This window comes from Ambystoma mexicanum, chromosome 6q, assembly GCF_040938575.1.
Source record: "Ambystoma mexicanum isolate Mex_15411 chromosome 6q, UKY_AmexF1_1, whole genome shotgun sequence".
Taxonomy (NCBI): domain Eukaryota; kingdom Metazoa; phylum Chordata; class Amphibia; order Caudata; family Ambystomatidae; genus Ambystoma; species Ambystoma mexicanum.
Window position 1 is genome coordinate 761,301,628 of NC_090937.1, and position 23,385 is coordinate 761,325,012.

Consider the following 23,385-nt stretch of genomic DNA (forward strand, 5'->3'; position numbering starts at 1 on the left):
CCAGTCAACATTCATCCATTAGACAAAAAAACACAGCTTATTCTCTGAAAGGAAACTAAAACACTGAAAAAGAAAACCTAGAGTAGCTATATATAAAAACAATTATGTGCCCTTGCTCATGATTTCGGTAATAAAATGATGTGGCTGAATCCTTCACTTTCACCCAATTGCTCTTTGAGAGAAAACGCATAAGAAATTGCATGATGAAATACCACTTACCTCTGCACGAGTGGTGAAGTCCGGGCTTATTCCCTCTGCAAATCCTTTGTTTTGTTGGTTCTATGGACTGACACAGATCAAGCTTCCACTCGGTGCACACTAACAGACTCCCTAATGCCATCTGGAACCTGTAAGGTAGACAATAGAAGAAGCATCGTGTTGAAGACCTATGTACTCAGCAAACGGAGGACCAAAGGAAGGTGTATACAAATGGGTTGATGCATATAGTCTGAAGGAAAACCTACAGAAAACACAAACATAAATACCTAAATCAAAGTTAAAGTATTGCCAAAGCTATATAAAATTCTACCCGTCTCACTGATAACCAGGACAGTAAAAGCCAGATACAAGACTTTGGCCAATGTTGCAACAACAAACAAAACGGATAGTGGCATTGTAGGTTTGAAGTCTGATAAAGCATCAAGATTTATGAGACCTTATATAGCACCTCATTCTTTAAAATCCTGCTTGACCTGTAGGTCGAGTAACCTGATTTACCTATTTGACCTTAGAGAAATGCATTCAACACCTGGCAATGGGATGAAAACCTGTTTACCAACACTCTCTGTAAAAAGGTCGATGTCGCCATAAACCCACTTCATGTGTGGCGCACTGCTGCCACCCAGAAGCCAGCCACGAAGTGAAACATATTTGACATTAACTGCTTGCAGAAAATGTAAAAATAAAATTCAAACATCCCAGAATTTCATTGTACTCACCAGCAAGCTCGAGTACCATGGAAATGGTACTCAACAATTATCAGAAATACCAGACGATATGAGTCGTTTAGTAAATTTTGCAAGGCCCTTCAGCCTACTTTGTAGCAAGCTTTTTGAACCAGGAGGTTGTCTTGACAGTGAACATTTGGGATGCACAGAAACAATGAAAACATGAATTAGTAGGAATGAAAGTAGCTGGTATCCTTAGTCACCTTATGAACTTTAACATTTCGAAAAAAGTCCATTTCTGCACTAAAAGGTAGTCATCTAAAAAGAATCCTATAAGTTTGATTGTTTGACTTTCTGTATTAACATTACCATTGATGATGAATTCCCTCTCCCGACTTGCACTGCTGCAAAGAAGCCACTGGAGTAGCTGAAGGAGGAGGCTGGGAAAGTAACCACATTTAGCCTAGCACTTCAGTTTAAGTAATGCAGAATTATTTTAAAGTATTTCTCATTCATTAGCAAATACGTAGATGAAGAGGAACATGCCGACATGATGCCGCCACACAGTCTGATCTGCAAAACTGGAACTAAACGTCACCTGCAGAAGCCTGACCAGATACGTTTTAGCTGTATAAGCTGTCAACGAGCAGGCAGAAATCCGTTTCAAAATGTACTTTGGGCCAGTGCTCCTGGTCCCTGGGAGGAAACCAAAGTGGAGGTCTGAATCACATACAATAAAAGCGGTTACAAAGAGGAATCTGAAGGGGACAAGGATCATGGCACCAGGACATAGAAAGGCTGAAGACACATGAAAAAGGAAAAAAGAAATCCAAATATCACAAATGGCTTGTCATTGCAAACATTCTTAAAGAAAATGGATGAGCTACTCTCGGGCCCCCATTACATTTGCTCCCAATAATACAATAAAAAATTAAATCCGTGGTGGCCTATTTTAAAATACCTATTGCTGTGCATTTGCGGATGCTTGTCCATTGAATGCACAGTGGCTGTCAGACCCGTACAACAATTACTCCAGCAACTCAAAGTCTTCAAAGAAATTACTGAAGAACATTAGGATGAGATGAGACTCAAACAAGAAATAAGCTGACTCAGAAACACCCCCAGAACTGAAATATAAATAGGATATAAAGGAGACGCTTGCAATCAAGTAAAGAGCGTGCCTGAATTACCAGTTAACGTCTGCGCCTTGCATTGTTGTAACATTTCCAGAAGGACAGATCAATCAGGTTACAGATTATTTTGATTGCCCTCAACAATAATACGGAGTTCGCTCAGTTCTCTCAAGAAACTTGAGTCAGGGTCACAACTGTTCTCATATGCTTAGATGGATGCAATAAATTAACAATTTCTTTTGAGATTGTGGATTCTCCAAGGAACTGATTGGATGGGGGACAGGCCTGCTGCTCATTATGGTGAAACCAGGCTGTGTGCTATTTTTCTCTTTCTAATGTGGCATATATATGTTACACAAAATGGTCCCAAGTTGTCGATTACTAGTGAAAATAGACACAAAGGTACTGCAGGAAACTTCAGAACCTAGAAACAGAAGATGTATTGAATTTTGCGATTTTGCCATCCTGCTAAAGAAGGTGATTCGGTGTGTAGGGTTTTCACAATATGGGTCTTTGGAGAACCTGTGAGAAGAGGCGTTACTACATGGAATGGATAAAAAAGAGTACACTAGCAATATTTGCCACCTTTCCGATATTACATGCTCTTGCTATTCCACTCACCACCGACCTCATTGTAGACCTGTGTTCTGCCAACAAGTGTCGGAAATGCTGCAGGAAAAGGATTCCATCTGCAGTCAGTCTATTTTATACTGAGCATATCTGCCCAACCTGGACAGAGTATCTGGAGCTTAAAAAAAGCAATTCAATATCTTGCTCATTGCTTGAAAGCATGCCTCTTTTTGTGGCTAGAAGGTTCTCTGCAAGAAAAATCTGCCCAGAGTGGTATTCACAGGACCCCAACAGCCTCAGACAAATAACTATATTTTCACATTTGGATTTGGGCCTTTATACCTGCAGTCCTCGCTAGCTACCGATTGATAATGCAACTAGGTGACCTCAAACTGTGGTTGGTTTACTGACTCATTTGTTAAGTGTATTCGTAAAGTCTGTGGATTAACTGGGCCATTATGTTTGTTGTGTGTGCGTTGGGATGGATATTTCTGCACAGTTCCCAAAAGGTGGCGATTCATATAAAATCTAGCACACGTTCTGCTTCAGAAAGGTATCAACCTAACCAAAATGTTGCAGCTGGAAATGTTTTTTCGCCACCTGTAAATACTGTCAACACAAGGTTTGCTGCCTAGCAATCGCCATCCGAGTGTGTCAAAACATGTTGCGCTGAAACAAATCTTGTACTGAATTAGGGAGAAGACTAAGACAGAACCAGGAGGACTCTTAAAAGGTATAGATACAATTCAGAATTCAACAAGGGGATTTGTGAACATTGGCCAACATTTTCTTACCCATTTACTTGAAAATACAAAGGGAAAGGAGAAAATATCCCCAAGCATGAAAATGAAACTAATGTGCACATGCAAATAGACAGATATGGAAGGTAGGCGCTAGTAATAAAAAAAGCATCTATGAAATTTTTTTTATCTCATAAAATCTTTACCAAATTTTACAGAAAATTAACTGATAGAAAACTATTTCTAGAACACCTCTAGTGAAAAGAAAACTGTAAAAAAGGACTAATTCTACCAGAAAAGCAAATGATTTGAAAATAAATTCGGAGAAAATAGATATTTCAACATTTTGAACAAAAGAGCACAGCATAGAGCCAACAATCAGTATAAAAAGGGACCTACTGCATTCCAAATCACTTCACATTCAATTTTAGGAGGCTGATTAAATAAGTACCTCACAAAAATTAGGAACTTCATTCTAAAAAATAAAAATGGACCCCGGATTCAACATCATACACCATTTATGGAAAACACATTGTTTGCTTTAAAAAAAAAGCAAAAAAGTGTGAAAGATATTCTAGTCAACTCATCCCAAGTAACAGCCCCACTATTTCTAGCAATCCCTACTTAATGGGACTACAAGAAAATACAAGACATTATGCATGCAGAAAATGGGCCGCCTGTGCGTTTACAAAAAAAAAGCTATAGTTTCACTACAAAGGAAAAACATTTCAACAAAGACTATTTCTAACAGTAATACCTCCCGTGCTGTCTTAAATATTGAATGGCTACTCAAAATGTCGATAAACCAATTAAAAGAATCAGGCAAAAAAAGTTACAAGCACTATTGGTGATGTATTTCATTGAGCAGAATCAGAGGGCAAACGACAGTCAACAATCCTGCAAAGGTCAAAAACGCAAATTGGTAATACAGCAATGAAAAGAAAAAAATAAATAAAACACACATCTGGTTTGTACCATTAAAGACACATATCAGAGGGGTTAATGAGCACTACCAACAACCCCACCATTCTCCAAGTCCCACCCTTTGCTTTTACTTAAAACCCAGTCCCAGCCCCTCTCTCTTGTTATAGATTGCATTCCTCTGCCGTTTCTAAGAATGTAAGATTTCCATATTGTTCTCTTCAATTTTCACTGTTCACATGAAGTGTATGCAGAGTACGAGTGGACTGTGATGAAGGGTATACCTCTATGTGGTACGGTCGAGATGCACGTTCAGATTCCATCCCCTCCCAAACTGCAGAAAATATACTAATACATCGGAAACAAACATGAGTGGATATAGGGGGGTGGGTGAGTCCTGTGGGCATAGGTCAGTAGTGCAGGGTGTATTGGTTGTAGAAATTCAGATTGGTTGAAGGTAAATTAAATACAGTCCTATAGAGTGTTAGACATACTGTGTGCATACATCACATAGGCTACAAGTCCCCTGCCCAATGACGAGGAACATAGAAGTGTTACCATACACGAAGTTAGGAGTGGGCCCTCGCAAGCCGTGTTGAGAACACAGAACGAGGCCCTGTGCACGAATATTTTACCCCCAACCCAGGCGAGTTAGGGAACACTTACACACATACACAAATGTATCCTATTAGAGCTTTGTGAAATTAGAAAGGAATGCGAGCGGCCTAGTAGGACTAGGTCTGTGGCCGGTCGTGAAGGACAAACCCATGGGAGCCGGGGCCAGATGCTTTTGAGAAAACCACCTACATCCTTCAAAAATGAGATTAGTTGGATCTGCCAGAAAACCAGGCATGCCCTCCCCTCTCCTGGGAGGAGCAGCTGATAAGGGGGAGCAGAGGACAACTTGGCCTGTGATTAGTACCAGGGAGAGCAAAGGGTGATGCCAACGCATAGAAAAAACTGCGACAGGGAGGCATTGTTGGGCGCCTTTGTGTCCGAATGAAAAAAGAGTTGCTTATTTGCAAGGGCCAGACTGACCTCGAAGTTATCCACTGAGCTCATGTCACGTAATTAAGCCTTGGGGGAGGGCAGTGATTTCAATCACCTAACAGCAACCCAAGGCAAAGAGATCGAAACCCACATAGAAGTTGGAGTCGAATAGGACATGGCCAAAGAACTGGAGGTTTATATGTAATCAGTAGTATGTATATAGGTCAATATTTAACGGGGCACCTGGTTGATGCCTTGATCTGCCCAGGTAGGTAGACATATCAAAAAAACACAATTGAACAAGGTCATTGAGATCTAACTGCTGAAGATAGAGCAACTAAGTCCTGGATTTGTCACCACATGATTTGGTAGAGACAGAATTGTGAAAAGGTCTGTATACTGCAATTCTTTAAGTGCAGTCAGTGTCATGATACACTTTTTAGGAGCATAGGATATTCAACATTAAAACATACACAGTATAGTACCTGAGTTAAATGATTCAAATGGTAATTATTTGAAAAACCAAATTCTTATGCTTGTACATTCGCTGAAGGTTCCTTGGGAAGGAAGCTAGAGAACTTCGTGGAGTCATAATCAGATAATCAGCACATTAGTGTGGGAACAATCAAGAGTTGAACAACAACATACACAACAAGTCAACACGACAGTGTTTCGGCCATTTTAAGATAAGCTAGGTGAGCTGTGGTGTTGTAGGCCTTCATCAGGACGGGAGTTTCTTATGGGTGGAGTATCCAATGCCGTCTGTTGGAATAAACAGACAGGGAATATGTCAGGGGTCAGTTGCTTCCGAAAAGTCTAGCAGTAAAGATGTAAGTAGATACAGGTGGGGAACAAGTGGATGCCGGTGCTTACCGGATCCGTGGAGCACAATAGCTCAAGGAGTCTTAGTGTCTGTGAACACTGAGAAGAGATGGAGCATTCATCTTCTGAAACGCGGCCACTCCTGTCAAGGGAGATCAAGGAATGGTCAATTGGGCTGTGTCTCGGGGGGCGTGGCCAGCGCGCATGCCGTAATGACAGACCTCCACGGAGCTCCGTCCGCGATCCTGAAACTATCGCACAACTTACGCTGAAACCGGGTCTACGAGACTTACTAAGGCCAGAATAGTGTGGGGGAACCGATCGCCAGCACCCGACAACAACTTTGGGTGGAATCAGAGACCGAACGGCGGAGAACGGGAAGCCCGAACTCGAGTCCCCCCGGGATTCCAAGATGGCGGCGCCCGCCGCAGAGTAGGAAAAGGCCAGCCTCGGCCCCCTGGGTCCCACCACGAACTGTTGCAGAAGGGGGCGGCTGCTGCGGAGGAGCCTGTCGCCGGCGGACATCTGAGAGCGGGAGGCCGGCGCCAGCGATTGCCAGTGTCGGCTGCGGAGGTGGATGAAATCGCGGCGCGGGCACGGCCGGGAGGAGGTCGCATTTGCCGCGGACGCTGGAGCGGGGAACACGGAGCAGTTCCGGCGGTGAGAAAACGCTTGAAGTGAGATTGGGTCCCCTTTACAACACTCCCCAGCGGGACCACCCGCAGTTTACCTCACGCAGTCCCAGCAGCCTGGGGGAGCGAGGCCTGGGGCCCAATACTGACTCCTGCGAAGAGGACTGGCCCGTTTGCTCTAGAGGCTGCCTGATACGCGGGTAAACCCGCGAGACGAAGACCCCAGCGGGCAGAACCCACTCACACCACGGGTGGCCAATAGCCTGACACCTACAGGCCGGTATCCCGTTGGAGAAACCGGCAGGAAGCCGAAAATACCGGACGCAACCTGTGGCCCTGGGCCTAACCACTCCCTGAGCAGGGCCCTCCATACTCTCTGAACCAAACGGCGGGAAACACCGGCAACCAGAAGCAACCGAGTACCCGAGGTAGGATCCTTTGGACCAAGTTCCCTAGTATCCCAACACAGGGATCGCCGACGGATCTTCACCCTGCCGGGGGCAGCACTTACAGATCATTAATCAGAGGATGTCTCCCCCCAGGTCCAAGCCGAAACTAGTCACGATGGATTCCTTCACGACAGTCAGGCCCCAACGACAGTCAACACAACAAGACCAAGAAACCCCTGAGGACCCGCCTCAACAAGAGGAAGACCTTAAACACACGCAAGTCCTCCAGGCGATAGCGGCCCTCCGCTCATCACTCGAGGGACGGCTTGAAGAAGTGAAATCTGACATGCAACTGATGCGGCAGGACGCCCGCAATCTAACGGAAAGAGTCACGGTGACTGAGACAGCCCTGCAGGAAAATGTTGAGAACACCCGAGATTTGGAGATGACGGTTAGAGACTTGGAACAGAAGGTAGCAAGGCTAGAAGCCCGCTCTGAGGACGCTGAAGGTCGGGCGCGCCGTAATAACATTCGTATACTGGGGGTCCCTGAAGATTTGGAAGGCCCGGACCCGACAACCTTCATCGAAACGCTCCTACAGCAGGAAATAGGGGCGGCAAAACTCTCCCAGGGGTTCTCCGTTGAAAGGGCTCACAGGTCTCTCCAGAGACGTCCCCCACCTGGATCACATCCACGCCCAATCATAGCTAAGATCCTAAACTTCAGAGACCGCGAAATCATACTCCGGTTCTCCAGAGAAGGCGGGGAGATTAAAAGAAATGGCTCCACAATAGTCATATACCCAGATTACACCCCTGCAGTACAGCGAGCCAGGAACTCTTACATTCCGATAAAAGCCCGGCTGAGAAAGCTCAACTTAAAATATATGCTCTTATACCCGTCACGACTCAAGGTTCTATATAAAGGAAAAGCAACGTTCCTGGAGACCCCAGCCGCAGCCAATATGTGGCTTGAGCATAACAACCTGGCGGACGACAAGGAAGACCCACCGAACTCAGATCGGGGATGACCACCCACCCCCGGATGAATGTGAGCGACGGCAATCCCTGCAGCAATTGAAAGGGAAGCAACACGAATCGTAGTTAAACGAACCATCAGGAAAGTTCTATCATTAAACCCGCTACATCGGACGCGAGACCCAAGGAGCACACAAGCGGCGGACAAACAACCCACCCCACCAACAAAGGTGTAAGCAGTTTGCTCACACACAACCTGATCCGGAAGGCCAGGAGTGGCCTGGAAGGCTCAGGAGCCCCTGAGCGCTGCAAGTTAAAAGCGGCTGCTAGGGTCAGTTTGGAAAGTTTAGTTTAGTTTTCCTCCCGTTCACCAAAATGGGATGTACACAAGTTAAAAAATCTCCAACCAGCGAAAGACCTGGGGCCGGAGCGAGAGGGCGGGCGAGGAGAAGACCAGGACGGTGTGGCAGGACATATGAAGGTAACAGGGGTCTGACAACTGTGAGTGTGACTCAATTACTCTGTAATGGCGGCTAAGATGAATATAAAGATATTGACCTGGAATGTGAGAGGTTTGGGATCATACCTACGCCGGAATAGGGTCAAGTCCTATTTAAATAGAAAGAAAGTACAGATAGCGTTACTCCAAGAGACACATTGCACGGCTGAAACCTTAGCGAAACTAAGTGAACACTGGGGAGGCCAGGGGGCCGGATCTTCGTACTCCAAGTATGCAAGAGGGGTATATACTTGGATTCACCCACAACTCCCTTTCCGGATAACTAAGACCGAGTCCGACCCAGAGGGAAGATTTGTAATAATCTGGGGCAGGCTAGAACAATCGGATATTTGCATAGTGAACTCTTATCTCCCCAATACTAACATCCCATCACACTTAAACTCCATGTACACTAAGATTGCACTAAACAGGCATGAAATCCTGTTTTGGGGGGGAGATTTTAACTGTGTCCATGATCCGATACTAGATAGGTCCCTCCCACACCCGAAAGGGCCCTCAGCAGCTACCACAGCCCTCTCCCTACTAGTCAATAGGTTACACTTGGCAGATACCTGGAGGGAGTGCCATCCCGACGCTCGGGAGTATTCATATTTCTCCACTCCACATGGCCTCCACACCAGACTGGACTATGTTTTTATAAGCGATGAGCACCTTCCACAGATAGAAGAAGCCCAATATCTGGGCAGAACCATTTCGGACCACTCACCCCTCCTGGTGGGCTGGAATCACACTGGCCCCAGACCTCCTATCCCAATGTGGAGAATGCCGATAGATGCCCTGGGAGACCCGGCATTTAGGGAGGACCTACACGAATTCATAGAAAACTTCATAGAAAGAAACACTGGGAGCGTAGACCGCCTAAGCACAATGTGGGACGCCCTGAAAGTAGTGACGAGAGGAGAAATAATAGCAAAAGCAGGGGGCATCAGGAGACAACTTAGGGGTGAACTGGCCCACTGGGAGCGGGAAATAGAACAACTGGAAGCAGCCCCGGTCGACACGGAACACAGGGAAGACAACCTCAGAGCACTTAGAACTAATTCCACCTCGGCATGGAATAGGCTCGCCAAATTTGATTATGCCACCAAAACCAATCGTATACACACGGAGGCTGACAAACCAGGCAGAATGCTTGCCTGGCTCTGCAAAAAAGAACACCCCAGGCACACTATTACAGGATTACACACCGAAGAGGGGGAGGTGGTACAAACACAACAAGCTATTAACGAAACGTTTAAGGGCTTCTATGAACACCTTTACTCACATGATGACCAGGTCCCCCTAGAAAAAATCACGGACACCCTTGAAGAGATAGGACTCCCCAGGATGCCCCCAGAGCAGTCAGAGGCCCTAGACACAGAAATCACAACTGAGGAAATCACGGACGCTATTAGATCACTAGCCACTTGCAAGACCCCTGGGAGCGATGGCCTACCCACAGAGTTTTACAAGACGTATGAGCCCACACTAACGCCCCTGCTACATGAGGTCTTTCTCGAAGCATATGAGACAGGGATACTACCCGATAGCATGAGAGAGACCCTCCTGATCCCGATTATCAAGCCTAATAAACCCCCCGATAGATGCGACTCTTATCGCCCGATAGCAATGCTTAATTACGACGCGAAAATTCTGACAACAGTATTAGCAAATAGACTGGCCAGAATTATAGGGGAATTAGTACATGAGGACCAATGCGGATTCATACCTGCCCGAAACACAACCATGAATTTGCGCCGAGTGCAACATGTCATCGCCCAAACTGGGGATGGCACAGAAGCGTTCGCATTGTTATCCCTAGACGCCATCAAGGCGTTCGATTCGATCTTTTGGGAATGGCTATTGGCGGTTCTGGAGGGGTTTGGTTTTGGCCCTAGGTTCATAAGGTGGATCAAGATACTCTACACGAAGCCTAGAGCCAGAGTAAAAACTGGGAAGCATGTATCGGAGGTCTGGAACATATGCAGAGGGACCAGACAGGGCTGCCCCCTTTCCCCCATGCTCTACGTACTGGGCCTGGAACCCATTGCAATCTATTTTCGAAAGCAATTTTTTGATGCTGGGATCCGACTGGGAGACACTGACCACATCATTTCTCTCTATGCGGATGATGTCCTATTATTTGTCAAGGACCCATATTATAATGTGCCCACGATGCTGGAGGTCCTAGATAATTTTGCGAAGGTCTCTGGAATAAAATTCAGCAGAGCCAAATCCTGCCTCTTCCCCCTGGCAAGTCTTAAGGGAAAAGAACCATCGGAGCTTCCTTTGGTGGGAATAAGGTGGGAACACACCTCGTTCAAATACTTGGGCATACACATAATGCATTCCCCGGAACAAATGCATGAGCGCAACACTAAAGCTGCTCTCCCGGCCCTGAGGAAATCCATGGCCTTCTGGGCGAAACTCCCCCTATCCATGATGGGCAGGGCCTCCATAACTAAAATGATTGTCCTTCCCAGATTCCTGTACGGATTTCAAAACGTACACTTCTACATCAAAGCGCCCTTCTTTCGCCTATTGGAAACTATCCTGAGAGACTTCCTGTGGGGGAAGGGAAGACGAAAGATAGCGCTTGCCACGTTGTCACTACCGTACACTCAAGGGGGAATCCAACTTCCAAACTTCGAAAAGTACTTCCTAGCAGCGCAGCTTGGCTTTGTCACCAAGTGGCTAGCAGACGATGCCACATCGGAGACGCCACTCCTGCAGCCGCTGGTCTCCCCGTTATACTTGAAAGAACTTCCCTGGGCCCCCACCCATTTGATAAGAAATTCCCCCCTATTGGTCTCGCTTGGACGCAAAATCTGGCATAGGGCAGAATCCCTCGCACACGTCAGACACCAGTACTCCCCAAACATACCGCTTATCTCAGACCTATGCAATTCTCCTGCAGATCTGCAACACCTCAGGCACTGGGAACAGAAGGGGATTTACTCATGGGGGGACTTGTACATGGAGGGGGAATTCATGGAATTCGAAACACTTCAAGAACAAAATGATGTCCACACTGGCCAGTTTCTATGGTACCAGAAACTTAGATCCACGGCACGCGCCAGATGGTCGACATGGCCGGAGGAACCGGACACGAACCCCCTGATCACATTGCTATACGAACTAGGAGAGGGAGGGAGACCAGTGTCACAGATCTACAGCCACTTAAACGACACCCCCAATCCACGCAGTGCTGGGCTAAAATCCAAATGGGAAGCAGACATAGGTCGAGAGTTAACAGACTGTGAATGGGAAAGGGCCCTCATATTTCCTAAAACAGTATCCAGAAACCATAGATTTAGGCAAATACAATTGAACCTTCTACATCGTACATACCTAACCCCATTCAGGCTTGCCAAGCTCCATAATACTCAGAGCTCCAGATGCCCCTGGTGCGAAATGGACAATGCGGACCTGTTCCACATGTTCTGGCGGTGTGCCAAGACACACTCACTGTGGTCCTTCATACAGCAGACAAGCGAAACTCTGGGGCTGACCAGATATGAATGGACTCCTAAGGAGTGCCTACTCGGCACATACCCCAGACCAGCAAAACTAAAACACCTCATTAGATTAATGGACATTATGAGCATTCTGGCTAAGAGGACAATTGCAATGTCCTGGAAGAAACCATCGGGACCACAACCAAAAATCTGGCACAGAGAACTGAAACGATGGGTGCGAGCTGAAACGAAAGCTTGGGAAGAAAGTGTAGCCAGATCCACGGATGCATCGAGTATGACCCTAGATGCCTGGAGAGGGCTTACAGACCCCCTGTTTTACCCCTCTGATGATAAGCCCCCATGAATCACCACAAGCATGCAGTAGAAGGCCCCGAGGACAGGAGCAGAGTCCTCGAGAAAGTCCAGCCATACCTTCATGTGAACCCTCCTAAAGGAAGTCCCCTCACCTCCTGTAAATCCTGGCCCTCCCTGAGCCCCACTTGGTACCGACCCCTCAAGAAGCAGACACCTGGAGATAGTTAAAGTTTCTATGTTAAGTTGTTAAGTTATAAATGTTAATAACCTGAGCCGCAATCTGATTTACTGCTTGATAACAGATTTGACAATTTTTCTGTGCTTGTAACAAATAACAAATGCCAATAAACAGATTTAAAAATAAAATTGGGCTGTGTCTCGCCATAATTGAATATTAAGGTGGTCTAGGACCGGTGTCTTACCTCTAGAAGCCTGTTCATTGGAAAGAATTCTAAACACAGGCAGTGGTAAGTGTGCTCGGAGTGGCCTAAATGGAATCCTCGCTGCGGATACACAAAGGGAAGGGACTCGATGGAGAGCCAGAGGTGTCATCCTCGATGGTGAGTGAGGTGGTTCCGTGTAGAAGTGTACTCAAGCTGAGTATTAGTGTCTATACCCAATAGATGACTACATGGGCAAAAATGGCGTGTGAGGCGCTACATTAGCGATTGTGCTGCCTGTGTATGGGGACAGATGGTTGCGCCACCCACTAGGAAATGTAGATGAAGATTACAATTGTGAAGTGAAAGAATGGAGGTAATATTAGTGCCCCCGAGGTGCATTGCAGATGATGTGGATGCTGTGTGGCATAACGCAGTTCTATGGGGCTAGCATTAATCATGGTGGCACGGAGTGCAGAAGCACAAAATGTGCAGCGGGTACCCTGTGCGAGTACACGGCATCCCGTAGTGATCGTACTATCTCAGTGTAAGTAGGCGCGAAATGCGTGTGCAGGGAGGCGGGTGCAGAGCATAGGCGGAGTCACGCCTGTCTGAACTTACCTCCGGTGAGAGATACAAGGACTGCTGTGCAGGAGCTGCCGGCGGTGCGGTGTGTCTCCTGAGCGCGGCTCACAGTGCGTGCCGTTGCCGTTAAAACGGTCATGTTTATGTATACGGCAGCCATTTTGGGAGGCTGCCGTGAGCGGCCGTCTTGGCAAGTGCCGGTGTCTAAACTGGACAAATTCAGATTGGAATATTAAAATCGGAATGTGTACAACACTCATAAGTGTGTGACTACACATTTCAATGAAAATGAATATAGTTCGTACCACCAAATTGCAAACAGGTGTAACATGGACAAAGGGTCCCGCATGTTAGTTGCGCACATGTGACAATTTATCGTATGTTTGATGTGTCACAGTATAACGGTTGTATGAATAACCAGCCACCCTATTGGAATATAAATCAAACAGGGTTATTCCATTCTAAAGATGGATAGGGGGGATGCAAACAATTCATATGGTGCCAACATCTTGTAGAGTGTTTCATTATGGTACGGTTAAGTGTGGCAGTATCGTGTGTAAATACACAGCCACCAATAAAAACAGGTTAACATTGTCATACTGTATCTCCGAGTAGCAAGCATTTCATATTATTTCAAAAAGCCTAGGGTTTGATAGTGTATGAGCCCCCTCAGTGCGTGCCGAATACCTCAATAGACACTAATAACCCCAATATATTCCACATTTTCATGAAATTCAGTTTACATTATACATGAGAAGCAGACATTGTACATCATCTATAAGAAGTGCTTCCACTCTAGGGCGATGTTAAGGCCTTCTTTAACAGTGCGTAGTTTGTGGACCCATTTCTGTTCTAATTGGGTGAGAGTTCTGTCAATGTCGCCACTTCTTTTAGTGGTGGTCACTTTCTGGATTACAAACCACTTCATGTCCATGTGTGTTTTTTTTTTGGTGTAATGGTCCACTAGGTGTTTGTCAGACACCTTGTTTTTTATACATGATCGATGCTCACAGATTCCCGTTTTCACTGCTCTCATGAGTCCACAAGGGCATATAATGATGTATAGAACCTGCTTAGTGTTACAGTTGGTATGATCTCATAAGGTACAGGTAATGTCCTTGTGTGTGAACACTTTCGTGGTTTCTGTGAACTGGCATGCTGTACATTTCCCACAGCGATAGTGACCTTGGACAGGCGGCAAATTCCATAGGGTGCTTTGTTGTTTTGGTAGTTCTAAGAAGGTGTGCACCAATGACTCTTTGATGTTCCGATTCTTCATGAACGCAAAGAGTGGAACTTTCTGGAGAGATCCATTGTTTCTGATGAGGGGACAGTGTTGTTTAATGGTCTTCTTTATTAGGTTGCTGAGGGGAGTGTAGGTTGTTACGCAGACCAGTCTGTCCAGTTCTTTTTTGGTGGTTTTAGTTAGGCATATTGTTCGATCGGTGTTGGCTGCTCGCTTGTTCGCGTGTTTAATGGCTTTCCTGGGGTATCCTCTGTCTAGTAGATGGTTTTGCAGGTCTGTGGCATGTTTCTCGTATGTGTCTCGATTGGTGCAGTTCCTCCTGATCCTAAGGAATGGACCGTAGGGTAGATTGTACTTCAGGCTTTCTGGATGGTAACTTCCAAAGTGTAACAGTGTGTTGCGATCTGTTGGTTTGCGGAATAATTCCGTTTGTAGGTGGTCACGTGATCTATAAATATGTAGATCGAGGAAGTCAATGCCATGAAAATCCCAATGCATGGTGAGTTTTATATGTTGGTTGCCCTGGTTGAGGCATTGCTGAAAAGCGGTAAGGTCTTCTTCCGATCTGGCGAGGTGATCAACATCATCGAAAATATCTTTTCCAGAGTATGATGTTGTCTTTGTAGAGATTGGTAGCTGCCGAGATGTATTCTGCCTCATACTGCGCCATGTAAAGGTTGGCTATATCAGCCGCAATGGTGGCACCCATGCTTACCCATTTGACTTGATGGTATAGCTGGTCTCTGAATAAAAAGAAGTTTTCTGTTATAGCCAGTCTTACGCACTCAAGTATAAAGTTGGTTGGGACGGCTTCGATGTCGTTTCTCTTATCTAGGAAAAGTCTCAGTACTTCCAGTGCTTCTTGTTGTGGTATAGAGGTATAAAGAGCCTCAACGTCCAAAGTGGCCAAGGTGTTGTCTTTTTCCATGCGGATTTCTCCAAGCATTAAGATGGTATCAGTGCTGTCTTTGAGGTAAGAAGTCATTTGGTTCACAAAGGGTTTAAGAAAGAAGTCTGTGTATACTGACAGTGGTTCGAAAATGGAATCGCATGTCAATACAATGGGTCTGCCAGACGGAATTTGTAAGCTTTTGTGAATTTTGGGTAGTATATAAAACGCTGGAATCCGTCGATGTTCTTTATTCAGAAAAAGATGTTCATCGTCGCAGATCCATGCTTCTTGTCGAGCGTGGTTAGTCAAACGCTGAATTTCTTCTTGTAAGTCCTTAGGTTGGGTCTTTCTGCAAGGGTAGATAGGCGTTGGTGTCCCTTAATAGGCATAGGCATTCTTTATCGTAGTCTGTGGTGTTGAAGATGACGATGCCGCCCCCTTTATTCGCAGGTTTGATTGTGATGTTGTGGTTGTCTTTACGAGAGTTAAGAGCAGTTCTTTCTTCTGTTTGTAGATTGTCAGAGTAGAAGTTTTGCTGTGAGAGTCCCTTCTGGATGGCGAGGATGACAATTTTTTCATAGGTCTCAAATTCGCAGAGAATGGTGTGCGGAGGGGGCATGAATGTTGATTTCATTTTGTGTCCCGTGGTGTTGTCATTAGCCTTGTCTGAAGGCTCTGTTCCCGATTGTGAATGTTCAGGTAGGTACACCTCGAAAAAGTATTTCAGGCAAATGTTATGAAAAAATCGTTTGAGTTTAACTTCTGTGTTGAATGCTTCAGCTTTTGCAGCAGGCACATAGGATAGACCTTTCTCAAGGAGATTTTGTTCTGCTGGGGTGGTTACGTGGTTGGATAGGTTGAAGAGTGGAATCCTCTCTGCTGTCCTTGGTTGTAATACCACTATAATACCACTGCCGGGTCCGCATCGGTTGTCCCTGTGCTGTTGGTCTTCTTGGGCGTCCTCGTTGCATACCCCCGGGAAAAAAAAGATTCTTGTTGTTGTTGGTTGCCCGGACCTCCAGATGCGCTGCCACTGCTGATTGACGAGGTGCCTGAAAAAGTGACTCCTCGGTTTCTTCTATTGTAGTTTCCTTGTTGTATTTCGGTGTAGTAGTTGTCGCAAAGGTAGGGATAGGTCTTGTCCTCGGCGTAGTTTTGAAGATCTTTTTTGAATTTCTGAGCTTTTCTTTCAATCGTAATTGCTTTAAATTTATCGATTTCAGCTTCTAGTTTCTCAAGCTTGGCCTTTGTGTCTTGTATCGTGGCATTGTCTTGAAATTTCTTTTCCATTTCTAGAAGTTCAGCCCGTTGCTTTTTGCATTCCTCATCTGCCGTGTCAGTGACCAGAATGAGCCAGTCACGGCTACATTTGTTTCCGACGCCACTGAAATTTTTTGTGAACTTGGGGTTATCTGTAAATACATGTATATAGGTGGCAGCTAATGAGGGTGGGGGAGGAACACTGTATATCGTATGCATCACAGATGACGATTTTGCAGTCGTAGTGTGATGTTTGCTTTGAAGAAGAGATTTCTGCGGCAGAGGACTTATAATACCCTGTCACCATTTCCTTTTTGTATACAAATAAAGCTCTTGTTCGTCTTATCAACTGGTGTACCAACAATTTTTCTTTAGAGGATTGTTATTGTCGGGTTGTTTGAGGTTTACCCTACAAAATTGGAAACCCCAATGTGATCCCAGGACTCCCCCACAAGGACGAAGGATTCCTGGACGCACATCCGGAGGGGGGCGCGTCCACCTGCAGCGACCAGTCCCTTTGCAAGCACCTTGGAGATGTTTACAGGAGCCGTGTTATCAGAATTCCTGTCTGTTCTTTGGAGCAGGGCACTATCCCTTGAGTGATGGCACCCCGTGACTGAGGATTTCGGAAGACCACCTAGATGTAAGTGTACCTTTTTGCAGAGAAAAACAAGGGGGGCAAGGAAGGGGAGTGTGTTTGTGGGTGTGTGGAGTGGTGTGAGCATAGTGTACGAGGAATGCCTGGCAGTTGTGGAAGACAATGTGACAATGTACATAGATTAGTTTGGTTATAACAGAGGACCGTAGTGTAACCGGACCCTTCCCATTACTAAGGAAGAAAACAGTATTGTGTAACGAAGAAAAAAGTACAGATAGTGTCTATGTATATTTAGTGGGCCTGGGATCTCTCCGCTCGTTATAAGGACAGCATGCGAATAAGCAGTAGTTGTGGTAGAGGTCCCTTGTGGACTTGGGATCTCCTCACCTAATACACAGGAGGTGTGGGAATGGAAAAGTAGTTTTTAATTGTGATTTTATTGTGGTTGGTTTTATTGTGATGAGAGGCCGAGAGAGTGCCCGATTCCGTTGCGTGAAAGGTCAGTGGGTGGCATGAGCACGTGGGTGACAGGTGTGTGGAGGGTTGTGTGTGAGGGGAAAGGTGGGGTATTGGTAGTTAGAGGGCAAGAGGGGCAACGGGCGAGTACAGCCCTGCGGGGTTGGGCATGGTCAGATGAAATATTGTATAAGGGAGGTGGCTGCGATGTGCCAGCAACCCCATTTTGTAATCAGCTTCTTCCTCAAGACGGTGATCACATTGCAAAGCCCTCCCACCTCTCCCCACCTTATCAGTGATTCCGGCGGGGGAGACTAACATTGCTGGTGAGGCTCCTGGCTAGGCGGGCAGGCACTTGTGCTCTGCTCGCTTTTGCAGCAGCCATTATGAAATGTGCACATTACCTGTGTCGCACAAACACAGGCTGCCATCTGGGCTTGCTTTGCCCAGAATCAGCGGAAGAAAAGCACAAAAACACTGCGCAGGGTGGGAATTCCACTGCAACATCATGGCCGCCCTCTTCCTCAACACTGCAGTGCCTCCAAGGGTAGCCATGACGACCGGGATGCTTTCGCTCTGATTGGCCTCATCTGGTTACTTGCAGCCAATCAGTAGCCAGCAGGCTTTTTGGCCGTCCCAAACACAGAAGGCCCTCATCAAAGGCCCTGTCTGAGCATGTCCAGGCCAAGGAGGGATCATAGGGCCCCCTTTTAGTCCCCTTCTTCAGTCTATGAAACGGCCTCCTGATGTACAGCCTGCTACCCCACAAACTTGGGCCCCTTCCCCTCTACGCCATCTGTAGATATACCAGTGAGTGATGGCGGAACTTTCCCACTGCCTCCTCCACTAACAACATCGGAACCAAAACTGTGCCTACCTTACACTGCCTTCCTTGCCTCACCAATTCTACTCCTTTCACTCGAATGTAGGTGTGTGTTTCTTAACATCTTTGCACCCCATGTTGTATTGCATTGTGTGTCCTTTTCGCTAGTACTAGGCCGCCAGGTGAGTTTGTTCTAGAGGTGTGCAGTCACTCCTCTCTCCTTTAACTATCTTCTACCACTCACCATCTCCACTATCTTCTCTAACTGCTACACTATCACCTATCCTCTCACTCTCACGAAGTCTGGAAGGAAAAAGCATAAAAAAGACATCCTGACCACAAACCATGGCCTACCCATCGCAGACACTTATGTCAGCGCAACTTCCAGACAGGTCTTCACTAATATCCTCTTCTCTGTCCCCTCCCCAGATCCATGGACTCCTCATCTCATCTCATCTCTACACTCTCGCCTTACACATCCTCTCCCCTTAATGGTGGCACCAAATGGGAAGTCCTCTTGCTGGGATTTGCATCATACAGGTGCATCATTAATGTCACAGGCAATATCTTGGTTCTGGGCCCTCAAACCAATCTCCTTCTCATTGACCGGCGCCTGCCGTCCCTCAATCAACTTCCTTCCCACACCTGTTACTTCCTCCTCCGACTGGTGTACCACACCCGTGTACCCCTCCTCAGAAAACCTTCAAAAAGGTGGAGACCTCTTGACTAACTCAACACTTGTTCTGCCATCCCTCTGCCCACATCTGCCTCCTTCTTGAAGACATTGACTTCAATATTCTTGCTCTTACCGAGATGTGGTTCAATGCCAGCTCAGTCACTGCTTTTGACTCCCTTCTCCCCGATGGCTATAAGATAATCCCTAAGCCTAGCTCTAACTGGGCTGGTGGTGGAGTTGCTCTGATCTTGCCTGAATGGGTCCCTTCTACCCTCCTACCTACCCAGGCCTACTCTTCCTTTCAGAGCTTGGTCTGCAAGCTGGGCATCTCTCCTTCCTCCTCTCTGACCATCGCCACCATCTACAGGCCTCTCCTGGCTCTACCCCCCCTGTTCCTGTCTCAATGGGCTGATTTCACCTCCTCTCTCTTCGCAGCCACTTCTAAACTCCTTCTTGTGGGCGATTTCAACATTCACATCGACTCCTCAATCACGGCTTCCACTCTCTTCCGTGACCTCTGCACCTCGCTCTCCATCTCCATCGTCCCCCTCTGGTCCTACCCACTCGACTGGACAAACTCTTGATACCTTCATCCACACCAATCTTTCACTCTCCTCCCCACTGATCATCCCACTCTCCTGGTCAGACAACTCTCTACAATCACCTGGGGCCTCCCGGCATTCTAACCGCACCTCCCCCAGCCCTGCCAACCTCATTCACGAACATCCATCCGATGAAACAAGTGTCCGCTGCTGCCTTCGCATCTACCTTCATCCCCCATCTCTCCCCACTACAGACTCTACTTCTTACACTGCTCTCAGCAAACACCATTTTGCCATTACTAATATGCTTGACATTCTTGCCCCAGAGGATCTATCTGAAACATGCCTCCAAACAGAACATCTGGCAAGACTCAAACGTGCAACCCTGAAACGCACATGCAGAGCTGCGGAACAGAAGTGGCAGATTTCAGGCTCACCCTCTGACAAACTGGCCTGTTGCCTGCTCCAAAGGCAATACAGACTCTCTATCCGCACCAGAAAAGGGCCCACATCCAGGCTTGCGTCTCTGGTGAATCTAAACGCTGAACTCATTAAAATCTGCAGGGAACTAGCCAACCCTTCCACAGTCTCCTCCACAACTCTTCCCTCCCAGGCCCTCTGCAACGCACTGGCCTCACACTTCACTACAAAAACTCAGGATATCCTGAGCACCCTTGTGTCCCTCCCCACTCCCTCTGCTTCCCCCACCTCTTTGCCTCCCATGGCCTCCCATCCCCCTCTGCCTTTAGCTCCTCCTCTCCTGTCACACCTGATGAGGTCACCATAGTTGTCTGCTCATTGAAGGTCTCCTCCATACAGGTCTCCCCTGCTCCTCCAGAACCATTAAGGACAACAATGGCATGCAAACTGCTCTCCTGAACACCCGTGAGGAACTGCTCGCATCTCTTGACTCAAACTCTCCAGCTGTTCTCATTTTACTTGATCTCTCCTCTGCATTGGATATGGTCAACCACTCCATCCTAAAAAGGGCTCCACAATACCCTATGTATCTCGGAGCTGGCCCCCTTCCTCAGTGACTTTCCATCTCAGGTCATTCTGGGATCTTTCTCCTCCTGCCACCTCGATCTCCACTTGCAGCGTACCCCAGGGCTCCAACCTTTCTCCTGGCTTTTTAACAACTATCTTGCCCTGCTTGCACAAATCATTTCCTCCTTCTCCCCAAACTTAGTGTTATTCAGATAACACCACCCTTCTTCAAACTTCCCTCTGATCACTTCATTTATCATTCCTGACTGTATCTGCCATCCAGTTCTGGTGTACTTCCGATGATCTCTGCTTCAACGCCAGCAAGACAGAGATCCTTCCCATCGGGACTCCTGCTCCCACTTTCTCGCCCTCACTCACTCACTCAGCCCATCCCACATAGGCCCCCCCCCTCTCCTTCATCTGACGCCAGAAACCTTGGAGTCATCTTCGACTCCTCTCTCTCTCTCCTTCATCCCTCCCATTCAGGACCTTGCCAACAAGTTCCACTTTCAACTCCACCTCCTCAAAGCAATTCTTCCTTTGCTCACTTTCCCCTAGAAGCTAAATGTCTCTAGAGCTCTGGTTCTCTCTAGGCTAGACTACTGCAATAGCCTTTTCCTTAATCTACCCTTTTCCTCTCTACCACCCCTCCAGCTAATCCAGAATAGGGCTACAAAACGTATCCTTGGCCTCAAACCCAGGGGCCACATCTCTTCAGCGCTAAAAACTCCACTGGCTCCTAGATGCTGCAATGATCAAATTCAAATCCCTCTGCATCATCCACAAGGCTGTCTCGGGCCGGGACCACGGTATCTGCAACTTGCTCTGACTAAATACTCTCCCTCCAGATCTTTACACTCCTCCGGCACCAACTCTCTGCGTGTTAAACGATTCACTAAACAGTGAGCTGGTGGCCAATCTCTTTCCTCAGCATGCTCTCTCTTATGGAACAGCCTTCCCCTCCATCTTCGTCTTGAGCGGACCTCCTCAAGTTCCGGAAGCTCCTCAAGACTTTCCTTTTCACCTCCTCCTTGCATTCCTCCCTCCTCTTTTAAACCTCACAGGTGCTGGGATTGGTGACCAGGGCCCTCTTGTGTCCTCCTGGGTCCTGGCTTCCCACATCCAATCACCTACAGTCGCTGCCTCTCCCAGCACTTTGCCTTGGCACCCCACTGGCCTGTGCCACCACAGGCTTGCACTTACCTATTTATTGGTGGTATACCATTCCACCTTGGCACTTAAAGCTCCTCACTCCTTAGCACTTCTCACTTGATACAACTAGCACTTCCCCCCAATCCCCCACCCCTTCTCTCTCTCTGTACTTGCACATTCTCAATGCTCACAAGGCCTAGTAGGTCTGCCTTTATCTTACAGCGTTATATCTAATTGTACTCCCATGTTCCCTTCCTGTTGCCCTGTGGGCACTTTGAAACACAATATACTTGTAGTATAGGCGCTAAACAAATGCACAATAAGAAATAAAAAATGTGTACGGCTCTTCCCTTGTACCAAGAGAAGATCCTCAAAAATCAAAGAATGGCTAGCAGAGAAAGGATGTGTTAGAATTGTGGTAAATTGTGAACGACTTGGAAGATTTTCCTATTGAGCTTAGGGCCAAGATGTTCCTATTGACCTTAGGGCCCTTTAGTAACGTGCATGCAATGGATGGGATTACAGAATAACTGACTCCTAATAATGGAACCAACTCAGGAAGATGGCAAAGATTTTGTTTTATTAACAATTATCTAAAACAGGCAGTTAAAACGGACGATCACTCAATAGCTGTCCGATTTTTCATTAAAATACATTTATATACTAAAATTTATCAGAGGCAACTTCAAACTATGTGGCAAATAATAGAAACCATACGAGGGATTGTGATAGGTTTAAGGGGAACATCTAAGTATACATTACATAGGACCTAGGATTGTAATTGGCTGCCCACTGTCAAGTGGACAATATATGCCTACCTCTAAAACATGTCATCGTCTAGATTTTCAATTGCTCTTTAAACTGTAAGGTCCTTCGTTATACGGACCGCTACAATTGGTTGGCACGCTTGTGCCATGTTGAACCTTCGATTCACTTAGCAGCATGTAAGCCCAAACCCAGGTGCAAGGAGGTGGACCCGACTACCTCCCTACCCAATTAGGCCAATATCTCTCATCTCCCATGCCTTCTGCCATGAAGATTGTCTTTGGACTTGGCCTTGCAAAGTGTCCTTGTCTCTGGAAAACCATGGGAGTGCAGGCACTCACTATTGTTGTTTTAGGACTCCAGTTCAACTCTATTTTCATCCTTGCCTCACGTGACAGGAGTCCATGATTTGGTCAATTTTGCAGGTTTTTAAATGTCTTGTATACATAAAACTTGGCAATCCGTGTTCTTTTTAGCACCTTAACAAGAGAGGATTCATCCTTTGCACGTTCACTGCTTTCAAGAATAGATAACTGACCTTGACTGCTTCAATTTTGATAACAGGCCAGAAAGCCTCGCCAAGCAGCTCCATGATTTCAGCTTATTCTTGCTGAGACACAATTCTCGCCTTTTCTTTTCACGCGTCCTGGCTAACTAAATTCATGAAAATGATGTCCAGCTTCAAACAAT

General features: G+C 46.6%; 1 protein-coding gene across 4 annotated transcripts in view; it reads right to left on the reverse strand.

Moving 5' to 3' along the window:
- Positions 1 to 23,385, reverse strand: part of FBXW7 (F-box and WD repeat domain containing 7) — a 1,581,903-nt gene that overhangs the window by 1,428,890 nt on the left and 129,628 nt on the right. For all 4 annotated transcript variants that reach the window (XM_069631275.1, XM_069631278.1, XM_069631277.1 and 1 more), the window contains exon 2: positions 220 to 347. The gene's annotated coding sequence lies outside the window, so the exon portion shown is untranslated. The remainder of the gene's footprint in view (positions 1 to 219; positions 348 to 23,385) is intronic.